Here is a 26,324-nt window from a genome sequence, read left to right as displayed (position 1 = left end):
GTAATTAACATATTATTAGTGAGATGTCTTTTTTTTTTTCATAATAAATGTTCACAATCCACTGGGTATTTTGCATTTATAGTACATACAGTTCAGGCTAGCACATTTCAAGTGTGGAATAGACCTACAGGGCCAGTGGCTCCCCCATGGGACAGCACAGGTCTACACTACAAAAGTATTCCCTCTGTGTTCATGGACTCTACTCTCTCTATGCCATCACCTCATCGACTTATCCATAGAGGGAGCACACCGTTTCCATCCCATCAGAGAACATGAGGGTCTGGAGAGGATGTGACTTGATTACCTCAGAGAGGGTAAATCAGGGAATTTCGTTGAAGGGAACTGCAGCCTCTTTTCTCAGGAAGATGAAATCATTATTATCTCTGTCATCTAGTTTAATACCTATGCACAAGGTAATAGAGACTATACATCTCTATTTGGCTATATACAGATACAGATATGTCCCTAAGTACACGTGGAGTTGGCACGCAGCCCAGAACGCACTACACTGAAAGTTCCGATTAAAGATAATAGGTAAATGAAATGAACATCTAATAAAAACTTGTTTGTGTTTCTAAACAGAATTAAAAGACTAAAATTAGAATAGAACATAAGAAAGAATAGGAATAAATTTGGGATAAATTACAACAGTGATTTACGATACTTTATGATACTCAGGGTACAATACTCGGGACAATTTACAACAGGAATAAATTATGACAGTAATTACTTCGGGTAATATTTTGTTACTTCCTAGTCTACTGTAACTTAAAAAGCATGGCCCTCAGGCACACGTCTTATCATACTAGAGCTCAGTGCTTCCCGTTCTTTTTTCTTTCTTTGACTCTATTACATTTTTTTTATTATGTTAATCACCATGCATTACATCATTAGTTTTTGATGTAGTGTTCCATGATTCATTGTTTGCGTATAATACCCAGTGCCCCATTCAGTACATGCCCTCTTTAATACCCATCACCAGGCTAACCCATCCCTCCACCCCCCTTCCCCTCTAGAACCCTCAGTTTGTTTCTCAGAGTCCATAGTCTCTCATGGCTCTTCTCCCCCTCCAATTTCCCCCCCTTCATTTTTTAACTTGTCACAGGTTGCTGGGTCATGGGGCACAGAGATGTGGACTTGCCTGGGAGAGAGGCAGGTGTAGGGTTTTGAGCACCCATCCTATGCGGAGAATGTAGTGACATTACTGTTGCTCTACATGGAGATAGAGTCTGTCGTGGCAAGGAAGCTTCTGAGGTGTTGACTTGAGCCATGTGTGTCTTAATGGAAATCTGTGCAGGAGAGAGATATGAACCTAGTTTTGGGAAAATGTGCTTTGTCATTATATATGTGAAGTCCTTTGAAGTTCTAGGACAGCCTGATATAAAAGGAGAAATTAATAAAAAAAAAAAGTTCAGTTTTTTGTATGCCTCTAATACAGTCAGGTTCTTATTAATTTTTTAGCTCCTCAATTCATTCATCAAGATTCCTTTAGGAAGCTAAACAGACTTAGAACGAGCAGGCCTGTCATTTGGCTTTGTTGTTAATTGTGGGTGTTTAGTTCCCTACAACAAAACTACCATGTGGAATAATAGACGTTCTGTCAAGCAGACGTGGTTGGAACCTGGCTTCTGCTACTTAGCTGTTCTGTGACTTGAGGAAGTCACTCAGTCTCTCTGAATCTTATTTTGTTTACATCTGTTAAATGTAAACACCATCTCACAGCCTGTGAGGAGGAATGAAGGCATTTATCTGATTTGTCTGGGACAGGACCTAGCAAATACTGGTTGCCCAATAATTACCAGCGCCTCTGCCCTTTACTTCTCCAAAAACTTCTTGTTGGCATTTTCCACCCATGACCCTGGTTTTTCAAAAAGTTCTGTCCAGGGGCGCCTGGGTGGCTCAGTTGTTAAGCGTCTCCCTTCGGCTCGGGTCATGATCCTGGGGTCCTGGGAGAGAGCCCCGCATTGGGCTCTCTGCTCAGCAGGAAGCCTGCTTCTCCCTCTTCTACTCCCCCTGCTTGTGTTCCCTCTCTCGCTGTGTCTCTCTCTGTCAAATAAATAAAATCTTTAAAAAAAAAAAAAGTTCTGTCCACACACAGATTAGACTTAAAATTCCCTATCATCTTCTCCATTTTGCATTGATTAATACAATTAATCTGATTAGAGGTATAAAACCATCAGTTGAATTTCTAAAAAAAAAAACAAAAACAAAAACCACATTAAAACAAATACCTATTAAGTACTTACTCTATTCTGGTGCTGAGCTCTGGAAACACAAGAGTGAATTATCAGTATAGCTTTTGCCCTAAAGGAGCCTTACATTAGTCTTGCCTGTGGATTAAAGTCTGCCTCATATTGCTGAATAGGGAGCGGCTCAAGATCCCAGGAGAACATGGGACTAGCTCCTGATCCCTTCTTGATGGGTCAAGGAAGAATACCAGGTACCACATTGAACAATAATTCCAGTAGATATAGTTAATCTATATAGCCTTATTCAGATAAATTCATGATTATGTTTAAGCTTCTTTGAAATAATGAGAATAACCTGCTGGCCCCAACTGACACTTTAACAATTCCAGATAGTCAGCTACCATTCTGGAGTACGCATGACCCAGGTTTTGTGAAGGGAGAGTGGGGGTAGAGAATGACATAATTAGATTTGCCTTAGAAACTGCAATGGCCGTGTTGCAAACTAATTCAAGTGAGAAATCGTGGGAGATTTAAAATGAAGCATGACTGAATCAAGAGAAAGGGGTGGATCCAATAGGCTTACTAATGACAGGTGAGATGGAGAATGTCAAAGAGAAGACATCTGTACTGCTCTGATCCATTAATCTCATTGGCTACTTTTAACACTTACAGGGTTGGGGTGGTTTTATTCCAGGCTATCCTTTATGAGGTTGGGGTTTTCCTTGATGGCTGATGAGGCTTTGGGGACAAATGAGTTTTCAAGAATGAGAAAAAAGGAGGACTGGGAATGAAAAATGCTGAAGAGGAAGTTACAAAGGAGATCCACTTTCTTCTAAACCATTTCTTCCAGCTCCTTTGGATTCCTATGACCTTTGGCCAGCTGTTGAGGGAAAGTTCCTCTCTCTTATGAAGCCTGATCATCAAACCTGGGAATTTATTTTATTCTGCTCTTCTGAGTCACATTAGGCTCCAGAGTAATTAACTCTTTTTTCCACAAATCTTGCATCTCTTTGGGAACTTCCACAATGATTTTTGTTTCTAGTCTAGAGATTTACTTTTGGTAGCTCATTCATTGTCAAAGAAGTGATAATTTTCACAGTACTATATTCAAACTCGGTTGATGATCAAAACCTTTCCAAATGAAGACCTCAACCCAAACACCTGGAGACTCTTTTGTTTCCCCTTCACCCTCTAGGCAAGGGAATATGCCTAAAAGCACACCTATATACTTTTGTAGTAAGATTTAATAAACATCATAAGAAATGGGTTGTTCTCCCTGTAAGAAGTTATAATTTGCTGTATCTCTATTCCTATTCACTTATCTTAGTTTGCTTTAGGTATTTCTAAGTTAGTATGTATGTAATGATGTGTCTCTCAGTGAAACTTCAGAGATGATTTTCAGTCCTTGGAATTTTTTCCATAGTTTCATAAAAGCAAGACTTTTGAAAATGGCTTATGTTAAAAGGTTTGTGTGGGTTTAAATTAAAAGTAACATAATTTACTGAGAGCAGACTATAGTTCATTGAAATTGGGGAGACATACAGACTTCACTTTGGAAGTCACTAGAAATCAATGCAGTAAAGCAAAAAGCATTCACTGTTCCCTTGCTGTTCCTTTCGGAAGGGTTGAGAAGATTAAAAGAGAATCCAAAACTTTACCCTCAATTTAAAGATGTTTGTTCAAGTGCATATATCTTGCTCTACACAGTATTAATAAGAAATAGCTTTACTTAACTAATAATGAATTCATTTGTTACCCCCTCCCATCTAAAAATCCTTTATTTGAAACAGTTCTTTGAACTTTTACAAAAGTAGTATCTCCCTTCTTTACAAAATAGTTTGTGTAGACTACGAGTAGTCTTTAGGCTACTTATAGTCTAAAAGAAAGAGGGTTATATTCTTTTTCAGTAAGATAAGGATCTCATCTGTTCAGCTATGAATATATAAATTGACAGAAATAGGACCGAATTACAGACTGATACATTCAGGGGGTGCCATGGTTAGGAGTGTGAGCTTAGGGTCTTGGCTCTTCCATTTATTAGCTGTGTGACCTTGGGAAACTTACAGGACCTCTTCAGTTTAGCAGAGATAATAAAGGTACTGTCTCTCAAAGTTGAAGTGAACAGCAAATGAGATAATGCATGATAAAGAATAAGAGAAGGAAGAAGCAATGTGTGTTGGCTTCACTAGGGACATTTCTTACCCAGAACAAAATTAGGGATGCTTTTCTTCACAGTAAGAGAATATCCTTGCTTTTCCAAATGAAATTTGAATATGATAAATGAAATGAAACATGAAGGGAAAATTAGGAGCTGTGATATTCTAAGATTTAAAAACAAGTGTAAGAATGCTCACTTTCAATTGTGCAAATGGCCAAATCTTTTGATGAGGCATAGTGATCAATCAGACACATACATAACAATACATCACTTTGAAAAGTACTGCAATTAAACTTGTCAAGGAAACAGATTTCCACTAATGTTATATTGTGTTTGGATTTAGTATTCATATATTTTATCTATTCCTGTTTCATTCCAGTGGGACATTATGGAGGAATTGCTCAGAGGCACTCAGCTTCAGCATAGATTTTTGGAGTATGTGAGAGAAAATCCCAAAGCTGGTTACTAACAGGTTTTGAAAGTCGTATTCATCTTCAAACCTCATAGGGATAGCTATCAGAAAGGGAAAGAAAAGGCTTGTAATTTTCCAATAATAAGATTTATAGAATTACCAAAGTTTAGTGAAGAGCCGTTGCTTTCCAACCTTGCAAATTACTACCATTAGTTAACAAATTAATTAATGTTTCTTATCAAGAGGTGCTCAATGATGGTTTGAAAAACCACTAAAGGGGATGTGGAGAGAATTGAAGCTTAGAGTAAATGACCTATGAGGGACCTTCAAACTAAGATTTTTGTATTTTCAAGAATTACTTTCACTGTCATTTGACGTTCGAATCCAATCCCTTCTCTAGGGAACCAATTCAGATTAAAGGAATTTCAAAAATACCCAAGCAATCAATATCTAATTCATTTAAGTCCTGTTTCTTCCCAGGCCTGCTGGGTCTAAGCTTGGCATTGCCTGCCATTTCTCTTACATTCAAGCATTTTGGGAAAGGAGCCATCTTTTTAGATCTGTTTTCTCCCTGAACCTTGGAAGCTCTATCTATATGAGAAGAGGTGGATACTAAGCCTAGTGTATTAAAACCTTTTCTAAGAGAATCAATATAACTTCAGAAAGGTTCATTTATATTTAAAGGCGAAAAGAGATAAAAGTATAAATGGATATTACATATCATGTAGAGACTGAAGAATGTAAGAGAGAATTGAAAAATTACTGCTTGTTCTTATATTCCCCGCATCTATTATTATTTGACTTGGAGGGATGTTCTAGATCTCTAATTGAATGTGTTTTCTCTTTTTCTACATAAAGACAAATTCTGAGATTTATTTTTTTGGTATTGGTTGCAATTATCTATTATCCCTCAAAATTCCTGTAGTGACCAATGATGACATAGATCATAGGTTGTGACTAGTACAGGCTGTGTCAAAGAACCAGTAGGTTCATTAGAAAATATGGACATGAATCCTTGAGTTCTTTATCCTCATGTTCCAATCAATAAAATGCATCAGCTAAATTACTTTGTTCCACTATTTTAAGTGAATACATTGTGCTTTTATATTACTATTTTTTAATTTCAGTAGCTTGAATATCTGAATTTTTAATTTTGGTTTGTGTTAGAATGGTTGTACCCAGTGCCTCTGGGTACAAATAAGATATTAGCAATTTGGGAGCCAGTGAAACCCAGAATTATTATATAATTGACATTATGCCATTAACTTAAATTAACTTGTAGTATGTAAAACACCTCAATATTCTCACACATACCTGTGGTTTTCAAAATCAACGTAAGGTGAGCCAATGCTTGCTTGTGACAAATGCTTACTTGTGATAGACAATTGTGTATCACCTCTCTTCTCTTTGCTAAAGAAACCTCTCATTTCATCCTCAAAGGTGTTATACTTGTCTCCTTTCAGCTTGGTAAAACAATCATATACTTTGTAATTGCACTTTTCAGCCATCAAACACAATAAAATGAAAGTTTGTGCTTTTATTGTACTTACTACTCTTAGGGGTCTCTCATCGATAGCTTAGTAAACCAATGGCCACTATCAAAGCTGGGAGAGGTCATTAGTTGAGAAAACTTGGCAGTAGAAGTTATTTCTGTAACCTATTTCAAAGTCAGTTGTGCCATTTTAATAGGTGAATTGTCTAGGGAATTCAGTTTAGAATGATATGCAAAGACAAGTTTGACATCACTGGTAATGGGTAGAAGATGTATTAGAGGAAACTGAGATTTTTCAAACTTACATATTCTCTTTTCTAAACATACCATTGGCTGGCTATGAGGTTACCTGACAAGTGAGGAGTAGATGCCATATGGAACCCCAGACTTCTGGCATGGACAGTAGGATATATCAGACTGGGAGCTGTCTGGCTTCAAAACCCACATGCCACCAGACTGAAGTTCATCATGGCAAAGCACAGAAAAAAAAAAAAAAAAAAAACAGCTGAAAGGCAGAGAAGTCTAATCAGCAGGGTAGAATGTGGTACACATTGTCTGGGAAAATGGACAACAGATGGCAGTAAGGATTCTAGAACATGGAAGTCTGGAAAGATACAAGAAGATGCCCTGATAGGCAGGGATGAGGTAGACATATTTGGAGATACAGGCAAATCAACATTACCAGAGAGGTTTATTATAAAGAAAGGACTCTAGAATAGGACTAAGATTCCATGGATAGACTCTAGTCTTAGCTGAGTGATTTTCAAGAGCAATGCTGGACCTCAGTACTTTTCATGATTAGATTTATAATATCAGACATAGTGCTAAGGACTTCAGAGATTATTTTATTCTTCTAAAGTTATGAAGTGTATACTGATGGTCTTTTCATTCAACAGATGAAGAAACTGAGCCACATGGAAGTTGTTACTTGCCTAGAGTCACACAAGATAATAAGTAAGAGAGTCAATATTCCTACCCAAGCAGTCTGACTTCAGAGCTCATAGGGATTAACATGATACTCTGGCAGCTAGGTTATGAAAGCTTTGACTTCAACACATTTGAATAAAGGGTCCACAGCTGGGACAAAAAATGCACAAGACAAAAGCTCCATCATTAGGGTCAAAGTGCAGGATCAAACTGGGATGAGTGGTGGAGTGACTTGGGCTGAGCTTTTGGCCAAGAGCTTGTTACCGTCTTCCCTGGCCTCAGACAGAACTGCTTCTAAAGGATGATGAACAGCTAGATACTCAGGAGAGGCAAGTGACTATTACTAGGAAGAGAAGGAGAAGAAGTAGAAAAATTTAAATGTCAAGAAAAATCACGCCTAGCACATAGTAGGCACTTAATAAACGTATGTGAACAAATAAGTGAAACAGTGCTCCACATTTTCAGGGTGCTATCATTCTCAAAACTTTTTTGGTAAACGATAATGTTTATTGCCAGAAAAATCAACCTCTATGGGTTTTAAGGAAGATGTTATGGTCTGTATTCTGTCTGTCTATTCAGGAGTGGGAGGGAGATTTACTTATTACTCTATGCTCTTTTCTACTTTTATGCCTTTTTTTTTTTATCATGTTCATATTTCACCTTTAAAACATCATAATAGAAGAGAAAGAATCTTTCCTTTTTGTAATTTAGCCTGAATTCTGTGATTTCGGCAACTTTCCTACATCTTACCATATAGGAATTTAGAGACCTAACCCACAAAGACTCAGTGAGCCTAGTCATCTTTCCTAGACCTGCTTTAGTAATCCAGCAAATGCATTAAGATTAGAGACATATTTACATTGTTCTTAAAACTATGTCAAAAAATACACAAGAATTTCTACTTCAAGGCACCTATATGAAGACCTTTAATAGCCCCAACTTAAGAAGAGATACCCCAGCATCCTAGGCTGGTCTGTAGCTTTGTCCCATTATTTGAAATTGTGCTTACATGTGTTTGAGATATTTTTCCTATTATCCATTATTATAGGTTCCCCACTGCAATTCACTGCCCAGTGCTTCTTAAGGGAGTTGCTTAATACATTTCAATCTTAGAAACCAATTCTGAACTGCATTTTCCTATTGAATGTATCTGGCACATTCTGAATCTTGTGAGAATAGCCTATGTATATTACGCTGAAGTAACATAGATGGGCTATCATTAGTAGAAGGAGGTTGAGTAAATGTTGATACTGAAGAACATTCAAGAAATATTTGAACACGGTCACAGTCCATACCCAATTCTCAATGGTTGTTTTTATAGACCATGAAATCATAGCTAAAGTCAACTCTGGTTCTGCCCTAATGGAGAGGAACAGTGGCACAAATAATCCTAAACCATAGATAATTCAAATGCATTTCTACTTGGCTTTTGAATGCTTTTTATGATAATTTTCACAGCACATTGCCCTTCTAATTATGTTTTGTTTTGGGTAATACTGAAATTAACTTGTATTTAGTGATTATGTGCTATCTGATTGGATTAGAGAGGAGCCCCAGGAGTGTGTTAGAAAACCGGCTGTGTATGATCTTCAGTTCTTTACACAACGGCAGTCCCAACATAAAAGGCTTATAGAAGTGGAAATGCTCCGACTAGCAGGCAGATAGCTCCAGGATCTCAGTTGCATGAAATTTCTTCTTCTTCTTCGTCTTTTTTTTTTTTTTTTTCTCCTTGGAGGCATGGAAAGTAACTCAAAAGAAAAGGAGAAATCTGGGTACATTAGCACTAGGCTTTGGGTAGTGAGGAGTACTTAGACCTGGGTAGCCTCAGACAGTGGTAGCAAAAGCAATCTGAGCAGTCAGGTGTGAAAGTAAGACAGTGGGTCAAAATGAAGTAGTGAGAAGAGAGGCCTTGATAAGTAGTTTCTGTAGATCCAAGCAAGGCACTTGCTTAAAGGCTTAGCATGCAAGCAGGCATCCACAATTCCATGAAAACCATAAGACAGGGTGAAGAAGGAACAGGAACCAGCCAGATGTTCTGTGTAGTGGCGCCAAGGGGTAGTAACAAGGGGGTACTACCCACCCTTAGCAAGACCAGAGCCAAAGAGAAAACACCTAAAAAGTAAGTGGCCCCCTGCTTATTTGATCGAAGACAATGCCCAAAGCACCTGAGTGCCGTCTTTAAGACACTAGTCATAGTTGTTAAAACAAAGCCTCAAACCCTCCCAGAAAAGATCACTGTGATAAAAATATTGGAGAAGAACGAAGTTGTTTGTTACAGCAGGCCTTGGGGCCACCACCTGGAGGCATCGCTTTCAATTTAAATTCTTTCCAGTGCTGTGAACAAGACTGGATCTAATCCCTGGGTTCTTCAAAATCCCTTTTAAAACACTGGCCAAAGGAGGCCATCCCCTCCCTTTTGTTGGTTTCCTCTAGTACTCCTAAGGATTTTCAATTTTTTTCCACCAATATCAAAATAGAAATAAAAGGGAATAAAATAAGAGGAAAAACTAGGTATGTGTGGCAAATATAAGATAACTGGTTTAGGTTTCCATGATGACAATGACGGATTATCACTGGCTGTTGGGAGTGCTGGGTTGAGAAGGGCTCAGCAGCTAAGAACGCCATAATTGATTTGGCAGATGTCTGCTCAAGTGAAGAAAGGGGAGTGTTGACAAATTGGCATCATCTCAGCCCCTCTTCACTTTTTTCCTGAAGAGCCAATATAAATTAAATATCACTTTATTTTTGTTTGCTTTATTATGTAAGTATTGTTAGAACGTAAGCTCCACAAGAGCAGAAACCCTGACCAACTTGTTCCTTGGCATCTAGAACAGGACATGAAATGTGGTAGGTGGTCCATAAAGGATTTGCCTGACGTCCCCCCCCCCCCCATTTAATACAGATCCTGTCTCTGAAATTGCAGATACCATTATGCTGTACCAGCGGAAGTGATTTCCTGGGTTTGCTAAACCCAGAAGGAATCAGCATTTTAGTTTTTCTGTCTATGTAGCAACGTCAAATTGGGCACTGGGTTTTCATTTGAGGGATACGCCTCTTCTTCGGCCAGCTGACATAAATGTGGTGATTGACACAATGAGAAAGGCTTTTCTGCCAACAGGGGAAAAGGCCCATCCCTGCTGTAACTAATATCTTTGCCCATCCATGCTGTAACTAATATCTTTGCCATCACTATATTAGAGTGGTGACATGGGCTCATAGCACCTCCATTCCTCCTTCACTCACCCTATGTTTGAGCCGTTTCTCCCCACTCTTCCTTTTTCAACCATGTTAGAGTCCTCCCTGGCATATCACCAGCGAGGCTGTTGCAGCCCTTTGTAATTCCTGTGTAGGAAGGATTTCCCACGTTGTCTGTTTACCCCATGTGGCATTCCTTCCATCTGTTTACTTTTGGTTTGTTTTCTGTGTAATTTAACTTTCTACAACACATGAAAGTACTGTTGAGTTTCTTCTTAAGCCTGTGATATTTCTTATGTGTAGGATAACCTCAGGAAACATTAAATTCTAAGAATTTAATACCAGTATTATATGGGACTAATTTTTAAAGCAGTAAAAGCCTTTCTATTCATGTTGTTTCACTTTCCAGAGGAATTCAGAGCTTTTTTATTGAAGTAAGGCTTTTCATAACCATGTTAAGGTGGTTTGAGGGAGAAGTTAACTGACTGAGCATCAGCCAGTCCTGGAATGTTTGATGCCAATCATCTCAAAAGCACTCCATCTGATGTACCTTCCACCTGAGCACATTTCACCAACAATTGCCTTTCCTCTCCTTTGCTATGATTGGTTCTAGACAGGAAGGATGGAAGCTCATTTTACAGGACACACGAATACCTAACAAGTACATGTGCATATCCTCATATACCCGTGAATCCATTTTGATTTGTCTCTCTCTCTCTTTTGCTCACCCCTTTACAAAGAGGAAAACCCAGTTTCCCTTTTTCTATCCCAAGATCCTCATTTCAGAAAAAGTCAATAAGGCATCCAAAAAACATCTTCTTGAGAATTGGGATATCTCTCTTATTTCTGACAGTTTTTAAGGTGTGTGTACGTGCATGTGTGTCTCTGAAGCAGGGTAGTGGTAATAGTGTGTTTGACATGGATCAGTCAGGCAAAACACTCTTAGCGTTATTCATATTTTATTGTTGTAAAACTGAGGCATGGGTAGGCAAACTGATATTGTCTATATTGAGTGAGTCTTTGATGCACTGATTTGTTTACCGTAATTAAGCACACATAAAGTAACAAGTACAAACACATGACAAATACATAATGAAGCATACATAAAATAATTGACAAAGAGATATACAGCAGTTTCATATGGGGGCCAATACTGGTATACTATGAGTGGCTGTCAAGCTTATCTTTAAACTTTCATCATATTGCTGGCCTGGCTGTAAAAAAAGAAATGATGGCCTGACCTATTTGCTAGTGAAAGAATTCATTCATCCTCCATAATGGTTCTGAAAACATGAACTTCTCAGTAAATTCAGATACAGCTAATGACCATTTTCAGGATATGACGGAGAAGGGCTCATTGTAGCTCTTTGGTTTTCCAAATACCAGTTACTTAAATGTTTCCAGGTCTTCCTTCTCCTCAACTCCATTTCCTCATACCCTGTAGACACGGCTACCCTTTTCTTATCTCCTAATAATGTCGATCTATTTAGGAAACAAAACAGAGAATCACAGAGAAAGGGAGAGAAAAATAAAACAAGATGAAACCAGAGAGGGAGACAAACCATAAGAGAGTCCTAATCATAGGAAACAAACTGAGGGTTGCTGGAGAGGAAGATGGGGTGGCTGGGTGATGAACATTAAGGAGGGCATGTGATGTAATGAGCACTGGGTGTTATATAAGACTGATGAATCACTGAACTTTACCTCTGAAACTAATAATATGCTATATATTAATTAATTGAATTTAAATAAAAATAAATTAAAAAATCAAATAAACAATAACAACAAAAGTAATGTCGATTTCCTGGCTGTCATGTCAAAGTTAAGGGCATGTGGGAGAATGAGTTTGGGCGGGTGGCCTGAACAAGATAATGATGCTTAAGGAAAGTTCTCAGTTTCTACAATTGATGGCAAGATCAGGTCTGAGCATGTCACGTGAGCTTCTAGCAGCAGTTCAACTCTCAATTTATTTGCTTTGTTTCAGACCACTCACCTGACTTGTTATTTCCCGTTGCTTGAGGGCTCTTGACCTGTGGATCTGCCGTCCTGCCTGGCCACTCTGTGTGAATGGAGGGTCCAGTAATTCCACCCATTGTTCTTCTCAAATGCAGGGAACATAGATGTGAACCACTTGAAGCCTTAGGGTTCATTCCAGGCTGTAGCATCCTCTTGAGCCTTAATCTAATGTTAATATCAAAATGACTTGAAGACAGTTTAGGAAATCTTTAGGCTAATCATTTATATATTTTTTCCTTATCTCTAAACTCCCTTGGCATTGTCTAAAGTGTAAGCTCTTTTTGGTTAGCAAACTTCGGTTTTCATCTCCTTTAGGTCTGCCGCCCCACTCTCACTCTCCACTGCTGGCTTAACTCTGTGCCTGTTGGGTTGTTAACAAATCCTCCATATTCTCAACATTTTCTCCCTGCATTTGAAACCTAGGTCTTCTTTAAGGGCACTGGTTCCCTGCAGCCCAGTTTCCTTTCCCTTAGCACACATACATGTTCATGACTGGAGGATGGGGGTCATTAACCTGGCAGCTTCCTCCTTTCCCATTAGAATTTTCAGATATTTGCCAAAGAATGCTCATGTTCTCCCCCAAATTGTTCTCTTTGGTGGATCTTGCCATTGGGCTACATGTAAATTTATCCCTCTTCATAACTCACATTTATGGCCCGGAAAATGTCCTTAATGGGAGGCCATAAGTGAATTAGGCAATAGGTCCATGGTCTTACCTGGAGATGCTTTTGTGTGGTTTCCTCATTTGCTTGGGATGACCCATTAAACAACCTAACTTTATAGTTCCTTGACCTCAGCTCTTTCAGGGACCTTTGTCTCCATATGTCCATAGGAATCTATTTTCTCAGCCGCGTCTCTTATGCTCTCTCAACAAGAACCTCACATATCCCATCTTTCCTCTCGAGTCTACCTGCTTTTTGACCCCTTTTGTACTCCCAGTCTTGAGTCTTTTATTCTCTCCCTGTTTCCAAGCCCTTTTCGACTTCATCTTCAAGACCTCATGGTCACTCACTTGAATTTCTCCTTCACCAGCTCCCTTGACCTTTCAACTCATTCTCTTTACAAACCACCCCCCCCCCCCCAGTCCTGGGTCAGTTCTCTTATCAACCTTTGCTACTCCTAGAGCCAGTCAGAACTGGTGTAATGAAGGACAGCACCAGAATAAATTATTTATCTTGACAGCATGCACTTTACATAGCATCCTGGTGCTGTTTGATAGGGCCTGGAAGTCCATGCAGACCATATAGCTCACATGGTACCTCAGAGCCCAAACTACCAGCGCTGAGGATGACTGAGTCCCCTAACTGGGAAAGGGTGATAAATTAAGCTGTTTAAAAATTTCTGTTTACATGTGCACATACATAATAGATAATTTTATAGGGATGAGCAAATATGATTGTATCTTATGTACAAATTGGTGGGGAGAGATTTAGCCGAATTTCTAGTTTTTTTTTTTTTCCTTTTTGGTTTAGTTTTCACTTTTCTTCTTCTCATTCCCTACATCAATATTAGCCTCACCTCATAAACATACACCCAGAAAAATTATGTCAATAGCCTAGAATATGTCTGGGTTTTTTTCCCAAAACTCATATACTTAAAGAGACATACAAATTCATACATATGTATACATACTCATTTGTATATACATACATACGTGATTTATATGTACACACATATACATTCATACATATATACATACACACTATAGATATATAGGCTTTTTTTGTCATTGTTTTAAAAGGTGAGATCATAATATACACACTTTTAGATCAGAAACTAGCTCTTATACCTCCCAAGTCCAGTGCTCTTTCAATCATACTATACTGAGTCCCATAAATTAGTATAAGAGGCTAGTCTGACAATACTTACAACTTAATGTGAGAATATGCTACAACATAAATTTTCAGGCCTGAGATAGGGAGAAAATAGAGAAGAGCAAGAATTCAGCAAAGTTCCTGTTAATGGTTCGATGGCTGTGTGGATAGACCAAACTGTTTTTATTGAGCCAAATTTATCAACCAGTGGAGACTCATTAAGACTCCAGAATTTGAAGGGGCATCAATAAAAGAGAGAAATTTGTGTTGAAGAACTATGTAAGATATCTTATGAGAGGAACTCTCTCCTCATTTTAATAGAGCTCGTTTCACAGAGAAAGCCATCGGTAGACTGTGGTTGAAGATCCTCCCTGGGCTCTAAAGCACATCTGGAAAGGCTCAGCTTTCAAATTGGAGCTCCTTGTGCAGTGCTGGAAATATTTGTCTTGAGTGTTAGAAAGCTGTTTCCCAAGATGATAAAACTCGTGGCAAAATATGAGAGCCTTCATGTTTTTAGAAAAAAAACCCACACTTTTACATCACATTTCTTAATGGGGCATATATGGATCTATTTGTCAAGAGTTGTCCTCTGCCAGGTTTTTGTGCACTTGGTGAATGTCCGTTGTCCCCAAAGTACCCCGAGTACTAGTCCATTCAGTCACCAGATAATTTAGGGGCATGCCAACTTTATGCTGGGTACTGGGCCTCCCGTATCCAAGTGGGAAAGGTACTACCGAATATCCTGTGTGCTGGTCCCTCCAGATAACTCAGTGTGGACTTTTTGACCTTCACTGACAAAATAGCAAGGAATGAACAAATGTTCCTTCAAGCCAGCTAATTCTTTGGTTATTATGAAGCTGATTGGATCTTTTGTATGCATTCCAAAGACTCCAAAGAGAGTCCTTGAAGGTGTAATTCCACCAGAAGAGGTTTGCTTCATACCCCTCGAGACACCCCACAGAAGGAGCTCTTCAGCTCTGTCATTATGCGATGTGCTTTCACATTATAGAGCACCTGACAGTTGAATAGAAAATTGCTTTTGGTGCTGGCTTTTCTGTGACAGTTCAGAAACAGTACTAGGTTTCAGACCTTTATTGTGTATATCAACTTTTCCTTTAAGTGTTCTGCATCTTTATGCATATAATGGGATTTTTTTCCCTCATACCTACCATGTATCAGATTGTCTCCTGGGCACTACACAGGCATTTTTCTGCTACAATCACCTTGCCAACTATGTTATTTTCCTCACTTCAGAAAGGAGGTTCACAGAGTTGAGGTAGTCCCGACAACGCCACAGAACCGTAAGAGGCAGAACAAGAATGAAACTCAGATCTCTGTGTCTCCAAATTCGGGGTTGAGACCCCTGGCTGTACAGCCCCCCACAGCTCTGGATCAAAAGAGAATCAGGAGGTGGGGACTAAGTTGGGGCAGGAGTGTATTCTGCTGGGTCAGTTTTTAAAGGAGAGCCTCATTTTCTAAAGCTTAATATTAAATGTTCACAGGATGTATTTAATGTTAGTGCAAATATATCTCCCAGAGTTGGGATTTTCAGGAACTGCCATTCCCACACAAGTACTGTGAGGAACAGTGGGAAGGGAGAACAGGTTGACTTTTCAGGGAATGAGGCAGCTTGGGAAAAAAAAAGACAGAAAGTGAAACTAAAATCCCCAGTCCTGACAGAAAATATCTCTAGGGTAATTATGGCTGATCCAATGCTTGTTTCTCTGGGTAATCAGATAACCTAGCTTTCAGTGAGTGTAAATTTCTCTGCATCTCTTTAGTTAACTATTTCTACGTATAGGTGGACTGTCCAGATAAAGTGGCCTAAATTCACGCTAGATGAGAAAAAGTCTCTCATGAGACTGTGTGCCACAATATAAATATACTCGTTCACATTTAAATTTAACCATTCTGTAGCTCTTATATTTGTTTAATACTCGTTTTGCACAAAGTCTCCTTTGCAATACATTTCTGGATGATTGGTGTTATCATGTCAGTATTTATTCAAGAAAGGAGAGCAACCTCAAAAAGACTAAGTGACTCTTGAGAGCTTACCTATTGACTCTGTGACAGAGCTGGGGATTAAATGACTCTGAGGTGACACACTGTATGTGCTGTTTCTCATAATTTCTCATGTGTTACAGCTCTACACTCATTAGCTGAGCATGTCAGCATTAGCTGAGGAATGTATCCTGATCGATGTCTGCCCATTCCCTGGATAATTACCACTGTTTGGTAAAAGATTAGGAGCTCTGAGTTCACCTCCCTGGTAATGAAATCAACTGTTTGGTTAATGTTAACATTACACAGTTAATGCCGGAATAATTCCTCAGCCCCCCACTCTCTACCCTTAATCCAGCCTGGGTCTCCCTTCATCTTTGTAGGTTTCTGAGCTATTTTGTATTAACCAGGTGTCTGGATGAACTAATTTCATTTAGTAACCATGTGCTCTGACAAGAGTCCCATGACTTAGAGGCCCAAGAACAGGGCACTCAATAGCATTATCCTCTCTTGACATGCCAAATGTGGACGTTAGTGGGAGATGAAATTAGTTTATTATATACTTTAGAAAGAAATATAAAAGTATGGAAAAATTCTCCAATGTATCCAGCAGCAAACTTTTGTTTTCCAACTTTAATTTTACTATAAGGGTAAAAAAAAATTATTAATCATTACTCCATCTCAACTGTTCTTACTTTGTGGGAAATGGGAGATCAGTGGGCAAGGATCTGGCGTGGGTGTGTGTGTGTTTGCCTGTGGGTGTGCGTGTTACTTATGGCTGTTAATTATCTAAGAAAGGCAAATGCTCAAGTGAAGGGAAACAGACAACGGTTCACAGTGATCACGAAGCTGTGTTTGTATTGCTGCCAACTCTTGGGGGAAATTTCATATCTGTTGCTACAGAAAAAATACTGGAAAACATCAGTGAAAACCTACAAATGGAATCCTGAAAACTGTAAAGATTTATGTCTCTTGGTAATTCGAAATAGGGACAGATATTATTTATGAAGACTAAATGTTTGTGTTTCTATGCTACAATATTTAGTAGTAATAATTATTCCCATATAGAGTTTATATTAATCCTGACCATGCTAATTCAGAGGATGAGCTGTTATTTATCTTTGTCTGTTTATGAAGCCAGTTTGTTAGGCAAATGATGAATGTAATTTGCTTACTGTCATTCAGAAAACCAGCAGTCTTCAAACATTTTAGAAGCATCTGTATACAAGTGGTAGTTTAATTTTATATAAAATATTCTTTACTTGGACATTACTATGCTAACTTCACATCTAACATGTTTATACTGAAATCTTCAATTTCTAGGTAAACCAGTGTCTCCTGCTGACTCTGGTTTTTGTTGATATAACTATTCCCCCCATCTTGGAACCTCAAAATCTTCCTTAATGAATTACTCCTCTTCCTTAAAGACTCCTTTCATGTTATGCATATTTATTGTCAGAACATCCAGAAATACTGTCTTTCTAGTATGTTTTACAACTATCTTTTTAGCTTCATTTCTAGCGCCTTCATCTCAGACCTCTACTAATCTACTGGATTTATTTTTCATCTCCCCGCCTACCATTTTTCTTCCTCCAATCCATCCTATGCATCAGAGTTCCTCTATGTTTTGGCATCTGCAAAACACTTAATAGATATATGGGGTACAAACAAATGAATTATAGGTAAAATTTTAAAATATTCTCATAATTTTTAAAATAATAGTAAATCATTTACTGGGTGTTATACGCAATGAATCATGGAACACTACATCAAAAACTAATGATGTAATGTATGGTGATTAACATAACATAATAAAAAAAATAAAAGTGGTAATAGCAATTACGAAGAATTAGTTCATTATAATAATTATAGCAATGATAATAATGAAAAAAATTATATCATGAGAGGAGAAGAGTATTTTTACTCTTACACGAGGATATAGATAACTAGCTCTCACAGAGTTTGAAGAGTAGATTCCATATAGAGTCTATTTCTTCATTTATTCTTTATTTCTACCAATTCAGAAAGACCTAACTTAAAAGCCATTGTGGGAATGAGAGGGAAGGAGAGAAAGTGGTACCCACGGATTGCAGTCCCTACAGCCAAGCAGGGCTACAGTGCTTACACTGCCCAGCCCACTCAAGGATATGCACAGACCACCCAGGCATACGGGCAGCAAAGTTATGGAACCTACGGACTATCCCCAGGCTCAGACCACTGTGACCTATGGGCAGACTGCCAATGCAACTTCTTATAGAAGCCTCCCATTGGTTATACTACTCCAACTACCCTCCAGGCATACAGTCAGCCTGTCTAGGGGTACAGCACTCATGCTTAAGATACCACCACTGCTATGGTCACTACCACCAGGCCTCTGTACAGCTCAGTCTGCATATGGCACTCAGCCTGCTTACCCTACCTATGGGCAGCACCTGGCAGCTACTACACCTGCATGACCACAGGATGGTAACAAACCTGCTGAGACTAGTCAATCTCAATCTAACACAGGGAGTTACAACTAGCCCAGCCTAGGATATGGACAGAGTAACTACAGTTATCCCCAGATACCTGGGAGCTTCCCTATGCGGCCAGTCATGGCACCACCATCTTATCCTCCTACTAGCTATTCTTCTACACAGCTGACTAGTTATGATCAGAACAGTTACTCTCAGCAGAACATGCATGGGCAGGTAAGTGGCTACGGACAGCAGAGTAGCTATGGTCAACAAAGCAGCCGTGGACAGCGGCCACCCACTAATTACTCATCCCTGGCAAACTGGATCTTACAGAGCAGCAGCTATGGACAGCAGCGTTCATTCTGACAGGACCACCCCAGTAGCATGGGTGTTTATGGGCAGGAGTCTGGAGGATTTTCTGGACCAGAAGAGAACTGGAGCATGAGTGGCCCTGACAACTAGGGCAGGGGAAGTAGGGGGTTGATTGTGGGGCATGAGCAGAATTGGGTGGGAAGGAGGATGGGGTGGAATGGGTGCTGGAGAGTGAGATGGCTTCAATAAGCCTGATGGATTCATGGATGAAGGACGGGTTCTTGATGTAGGCCCATCTGTAGATCCGGATAAAAACTCTGACAACAGTGCAATTTATGTGCAAGGCTTAAATGGCAGTGTGACTCTAGATGATCTGGCAGACTTTAAGCAGTATGGAGTTGTTAAGGTGAACAAGAGAATCAGACAACCCATGATCCATATCTACTTGGACGAGGAAACAGGAAAGACCAGAGGCTATGCTACAGCATTCTACAAAGACCCACAAACAGCTAAGGCTATCTTGGACTGGTTTGATGGGAATGATTTTCAAGGGAGCAAACTTCAGGTTTCTCTTGCTTGGAAGAAGCCTCCAATGAACAGGATTGGGGAGGTATGATTCCCCATGAGGGTAAAAGGATGTCACTACCACTTCATGGAGGTCCAGGGGGCCCAGGAGGTTGCATGGGAGGCTGTGGAGGTGACAGAGATGGCTTCACCCCAAGAAAGCCCTGGGGTTCCTGAAGGAACCCATCTGGAGAAAGATACAACCCCAATCCAGGGTGTGGAAACCAGGACTTCACCTGGAGAATAGAATGCAACCAGTGTAAGGCTCTAAAGCCTGAAGGCTTCCTTCCACCACCCTTTCTACCCCTGGGCAGTGATCTTGGCAGAGGCAGCCCTGGTGGCCTGCAGGGAAGAAGAGGTGTCCTCATGGACCACGGTGGTCCCAGTGGAATGTTCAGAAGTGGTCATGGCGGAGACAGAGGTGGATTCCATGGTGGCCGGGGCATGGACCCAGGTGTCTTTGGTGGAGGAAGACAAGGTGACCCTGATGGGCCCCCTGAACCTTCAATGGAACAGATGGGAGGAAGAAGAGATGGGAGTAGAAGACCTGGACAAATGGATAAAGGAGGGTGCTGTCAGGGACACAGAGATGGACCCTACCAGACACAGAGGCCCTGTGGAGCTGTGTTGACTACTAGATTTATTTTTTAACCCAGAAAATGTTTTAAATTTATAATTCCATATTTATAATGTTGGCCACAACATTATGATTATTCCTTGCCTGTACTTTTTCACCATTTGTGATGAAACATTAAAACAAGTTAAACAGTATTAAAAAAAAAAAAGTCATTGTTAAGAGCAGCAAATATTGGGTGGTCTTTGGACTAGTTCTGGTTTTTCTGATTATGAGAGGATTCAAGAATTATGGAGAGTTTTCACTGTAGACATCCAGTGCCCTATCAGGAACTAATTAGGTTGAGGACACACCCTTCTCAAAAGTAGCTGGAATGTTAAATTCATCAACACAGAAGATAATTGACCAATGGATTTCTAATGAATTTTTGGTTGGATTTGTTTGTGGTAATTATTTCTTCATATTCATTTTTGGCATTCAGATGTGTTTAATATGTCCAATAACAACACTGATTTCTTTCTTGAATGAGTTTGGAATATCTTTAAATAGTAAGAAAGAAACTCTTGTCAACTAATCTGTTTATATCAAAATTCAGTCTTTTTAGGAACTTTTCTTCTCTCTTCCTAAATGTTAAAAATTATACGTTCTCTCCGAAGTAATAGATTCAGGATCCTCCAGATATAGAATATACCACTTAGATAAGCCATTGGAAATTAAAGAAATCTTTTTTACTTTTTGCACTTATTGTTTCATTTGAAGATCTTTACTCTTGACAGCTAGAGCTCTTGAGTATGAAGAAACAGAATCTTCTGTTCTCAACCCATTTTCTTGCACAGCATGCTGGAAATTCTTGGCTATGATCTGATCATATTTGTAGCTTTTCCTATTCCTTCAAACTTCAATCAAGTTCAGGAGGCACACTTATATTGACAACTGTGAATAAAGCAGGGTTGGATTGCCCTGAGGTGCAATTACTGTCATTCATGTGACGGTATCTTTGTTATACATATTGATGGTACTCAGTCAATAACAATCCTAACGCACTATTTACACCAAAGTTTACAAAATGATTAACAAACAAGAAATCTCTTCCCCTCTGGCATAGTTTTTAGTGATAAATAATTGTCAATCATGTCTCCTTTTACACATGTGATCTACTTTATACTGTGAATGTCTCTGATTTTATACAACTCTGAAGAAAAATATCTGCTAATAAAAACAACAATAAATAGTAAATGTTCTTTCACATTGTATTCCACTGACTTATGCATATTGTAACAGTTTCATAAATGATTTTGTGATTGGTTTATTCTGCTTTACTCCATAATGTGACTAATTGTCACTGGATTTATTTGCAACTTTGACTGATACCTCTTTTGTTTTGGTTTCTTCTCTGCTTTTAGTAGGGAGACTCAGCAATATCTTAAAAGCTTTTGCTTTTCACTTGTTTTGGAAAAACTTGATAGATATACTTGAACTCTGCCTTGAAAATTATAAGAAAGCCTCAATGACTTCATACCACTATTTGACAATTTTTGGCAACAGGCAACACACTGAGACCCAGGGATGAAGGACAGCTAGTCCACAAAGTCCAATCTTGAGATTTTTATCATTCTACTTCCTGCTTCTAATTTTCCTTTTGTGCTGCTTATGAAAATAATGCATTGTAGAGAACTTTGTTCTGCACACAGATTCACAATGTACTTTCTCTCTGTAAACTTCTTCACTATTTACTTTGACAAGTTTATGTCATGGTATATCATTTATAATACCGCTTTCATATTTTACTACTTTTGTATGTCCAGTGGATTAATTTTAAACCATTGGTTCATTTTGTGTATTGGCACTAGTAAACACAATAAAGCAGTTATAAGAAAAAGTACACAGTCATCAAATATAGACACTACTGAGCAACTTTTGTGAAAATGAGTCAGCTGAAATGAATAGCACCTTGTTTGCCAGATGTTACCTAAGACAATTAATCTACATATTCCATGTATGTGAGTTATTTTAAATGTAAGAGCTATTAAGAATCATCACACATTTTTATGAGAATCATAACTCACCTGACATAACTCTGTGTTAGACTATTGGCAACAACTAGTTTTTCCACAAGTCTCACATTTAAAAATGGTGCCTTGTCCCGTGACTTATATTATTTTATCAAGTTACCATCCTTAAACCCAAAAAAAACCTAAAAACTAAAAACTAAAAAAAACTTTCAGTGGCTCTGATAGCCTCTGTGATAAAATCAGAACTCCTTAGCCTGACATTCCCAAGGTCTCCCCAAAGGGGCTCCATTTTACCTGCTCAGATTTATGTCGTATCCCTGCAGATTCGCCCATGTCTCACACTCAGGATGTCTGCTGAAAGCTGGTTAACTTTCTGATTGTTTAAGGCAGTTGTTCAAAATCTCTCTGTTCTTTCCTTGTCCTGTGTGCCAGAACTTGTTTGCACAAATGGACCAGAAATCTTGGCTTTATTCTCTACTGGACAGCTCAAGTTCTTACGTGTGAATGGAAGGTGCGGAGGAATAGAGGCACATTTAAAACGTATTTTCAAACCATGTCTCCATTATGTTCTGTGAACCATTCTTTCTAACCAGTTTTTACTCGTTGCTTCCCCAAGTATACCATTTGCTTCCTTGTTTCAACTTATATTTACATCATTCTAATCATCAGAAAAACTTTCTCTGTCTTGTCTACCTTGCAAATTTTTTGACTCCTAATGCTTTTCTCACCTCCTATAATAAAATCTTATTTACCTACCTTGTCTGAACTGCCTTTTTCTCTCTATAATTTCTATTGAAATTACTTTCATCACAATTCTTTAGTTAGTAGGTTGCTTTGAGTCAGTGGGTTGCTCTGGAAAATATACTTAAGTTGTGTACAAGTCTTCAATTTCAATGATTGTCCATTGCCCCAGACTAGATTATAAGTGCCTTGAGGGAAAATATTGACTTATACACCTATGCATCTGCTCTAGGGCTTTGGCACACTGTGTGATTAACAAATGTTGTGTTTGAGTAAACCTGCTTCCTAAGATTTTCCCACACACATAAACTAGATGCAAGAATTTAAGGAAAACATATATCTAAATAAAGAATTCTATCTAAAACTTTTCATTCATTCTTTATAACTTCCTCATCATCTGGTTTGAATCAGGGGCATTTTAATTTATCTATTTACTTAACAAATGCTAATATAGTATACACTCTATCACTTTTCTATGCACTTTACAGATGTTATATCATTTAATTTTTTAGACAGCCCCCTGCAGTAGATACTATTATCCCTATTTTACTTAGGAGGAAACTGATTTACTGAGAAGTAACTTGGCTAAGGTCACAGCATTAGTCAGTAATGGAGTCCAGATTCAAACCTACATTTTTAACCACTCTGCTCTCGGAATTTAGGCAATAGCTTTCTCTAAAAAATAGGCTTCCCTTTTTGTTTATGGTATTCCTATAGGCTGGATATTAAATCATTTAAAGAAAATAACTATCTGCATTTTAGTGAAAAGAAATTAAGACACATTTTAAATTGGCATTGCGTCAGAGATTAGTGGACATGAGAAGATAGGAATTCAAAGCCTAACAAATGGTCTAATCCAAGTCCTAGGAGACTTTCTGTCCTAATGACCTTTCTGCCATGGGGTCATTATCCTGATAATATGCTATGGTCCCCAGTGTCTGGTTTTCTTGTTTGTTTGTTTGTTTGTTTGTTTTGAGAGAGAGAGAGAACATGTGCAAAAGCAAGCCTGAGTTTGGGGAGGGGCAGAGGGAAAGAAAGAGAGTATCTTAAGCAGGCTCAACCACCCAGGCGCCCCCACCCCAGTGTCCTGTTTAAAAGTACAACATCTTTTTGAAGCAATCAACTTAAAAGGGGGTACACATCACAGACAATGGCCTCCTAGAGTAGAAGGCACCCCTAGCTGCTGTCCCACAGGAGCCATTCCTGCTTAGCCATCTTCCTTAGCCTTTCTCATTGGGCACTTATTATTTGGTGCCTTTCAATCTGTGCATAAATTGGAATGAATAATGAACGAAGCAGTTCTGCCTCTTACTAAATTAAACACTGGAAATTGTTTACAAGTTCTGTTGGCTCAGTCACTCCTCGACTCTCACTGAAGAATTTTTCTGGGATTCTCTTTTAGTCTCTGGTGGAAGGTACACCCTAACTCATTACCCTTTGGGTTCAGGCTGCCATTCCCATTGCCTCAAAATCTATTTTTCCTCTTTCTTTCTTCCCTTTTTGAAGTCTAGAGTTCTTTGAATTTTTAAACTTAGGCTTTTTTTTTTCTTTTAAAAAGTATAGTTCCCTTTATGAATATGGCTCTTAATTGCTAAGCCTTCCTTTCTTTTTTAAAGATTTGTTTATTTGAGAAAGAGAGAGAGTGAGCGAACGAGCATGAGCAGGCGGGGCAAAGGGAGAGGGAGAGAGAATCTCAGCAGACTCCATGCTGAGCATGGAGCCCATCCATCTCATGACCCTGAGATCACAATCTGAGCCAAAACCAAGAGTTGATGCTTAACTGACTGCACCATCTAGGCGCCTCAGTTGTTAAAACTTCCTAATAACTAAAGGAAAATTGCAGTTTGGTTTAGAAAATACTTTCATCCAGGAACATCCACTGGCTGTGTTTACACAACTGAAGTGTAGAATTGAGTATTGTTTGCAGTATTAGAATAGGGTAAAAATAAAATGTGACTAATTTTATTACCAGTAATGTCCCTAGTTTTTTCTAAAGTTATCATTAAGGTTTAGGTCCAGATTAGATAATTACTTCCAATCAGTCTCCTTTAGAAGCTGGAAGCCAATGAATCTCCATGTTTTCTCTATGATATTTTATAAATTTGGCATAATTAGTAATGTATTGATATTGACTTCCTGTTTACTTTAAAATGTATTTCACAAGGATTTACTTCATTCCAGATGAAAGAAAAAGAACTGGTTGATAGTCCTCTACAAAAAGTTAACATATAGAAATTTCCTTGTAATGGAGTGTGAGACAATGTTCTATGTAAATAGCAATCTAGGAATAAATATGCATGTGTATTAGAAAAAGTTTCTTATACTTACTAACTGCCCAAAGAGCAGTATAGTAATAGGTAGAAAGTTGAAATAACTGCTCTAGAATAATGGTTCTCATATTTTGGAGCTAAGGTGCTAACCAGATGACATTTATGACTTTGTCTTGAGATCTATGGAGTAAACTCTATTTTTGCAGCCTGTGTGGAGAAGGAAAAAAAACACAAAATTCTAAAATGACTATCCTAAAGTGACTTAATCTCACAGAAATTTGAAAATTTTGTGATTTGGACCTTAATATGCTAACGGTGAAATCTTCTCTTTCAGGATGCCTAAATCTATAGTAACAAACTGTGTCTTTCTGAGCAGCAATTCTCTTAGAGCCAGGATATTATACTAGGGCTATTTTCTTTGTTGAGTGACTAATATAGCAACATAGATAAGGATAAAAATCAGTCATTGGATTCTGTTTCACGTCCCCACCATGGAAAAATCCCATGTACTCTCATGTTGACTGTAAGACATTCCCTGTAGCTAAACTCAGTGGTTCATATTTTCATGTTCAAAATTTCCTGTCTGGTTTGATAGAAGTGATCTCTCCCTAATTCTTTTTAAAACTGTCTTAAAACCCTTCATTTTGAGCACACTACGTTGTATTGCTCCTTTTCTATTTCTCTGAACATTCTTTCTTGAGGGTTTTTTTTTTTTTTTTTTTTTTTTTTTTACTGATTGTCTTTCTTCTGATTCTAAATATGGACGGCTGGCCCGTAGCCCTCTGCTTTCTTTCTTTATATAATAGTTCTCAATCTGGGCTTTGGGTAAGGTGGGGGTGAGTGTGCAGAAGTGAGCACAGAATGTGTTGAATATTTTTTTATAGACCAGCACTCATGTCTGAACACCTGTCTCCCACACCAGCTGATTAATGGAGAGAGGAACAAGGACTGATATATTTTCAGATTCCCTCATAGATATGCCGGCCACATTGAGGGACACTGCTGTAAAATTCTTAGGGATTTTATTCACTTCCAGGTCTCCAGTTCTTGCTCTAGTGACATGACCTCTCTGTACCACGTTTTCCAACTGTGTGCTAAAATTTTTCACATGGTTATTTCACTTATCTCACAAAACTACTTTCTTTTTCTGTTTTTCTCTGTTAACTGGACGTACCAGCATTCTCCTCCTAG

General features: G+C 38.6%; 1 protein-coding gene and 1 pseudogene across 1 annotated transcript in view; both read left to right on the top strand.

Moving 5' to 3' along the window:
- The window catches only part of NRG1 (neuregulin 1), a 1,100,990-nt gene that overhangs the window by 366,816 nt on the left and 707,850 nt on the right, over positions 1-26,324 (top strand). The gene's annotated exons all lie outside the window — the stretch shown is intronic.
- On the top strand, positions 17,976-24,526 carry LOC116637854 (annotated as a pseudogene).

The sequence above is a fragment of the Phoca vitulina genome, unplaced genomic scaffold (genome assembly GCF_004348235.1).
Source record: "Phoca vitulina isolate PV1807 unplaced genomic scaffold, GSC_HSeal_1.0 scaffold15, whole genome shotgun sequence".
Classification (NCBI taxonomy): Eukaryota; Metazoa; Chordata; class Mammalia; order Carnivora; family Phocidae; genus Phoca; species Phoca vitulina.
Note: the sequence above shows the minus strand (reverse complement) of the source record. Positions and strands in the feature narration are given on the sequence as shown.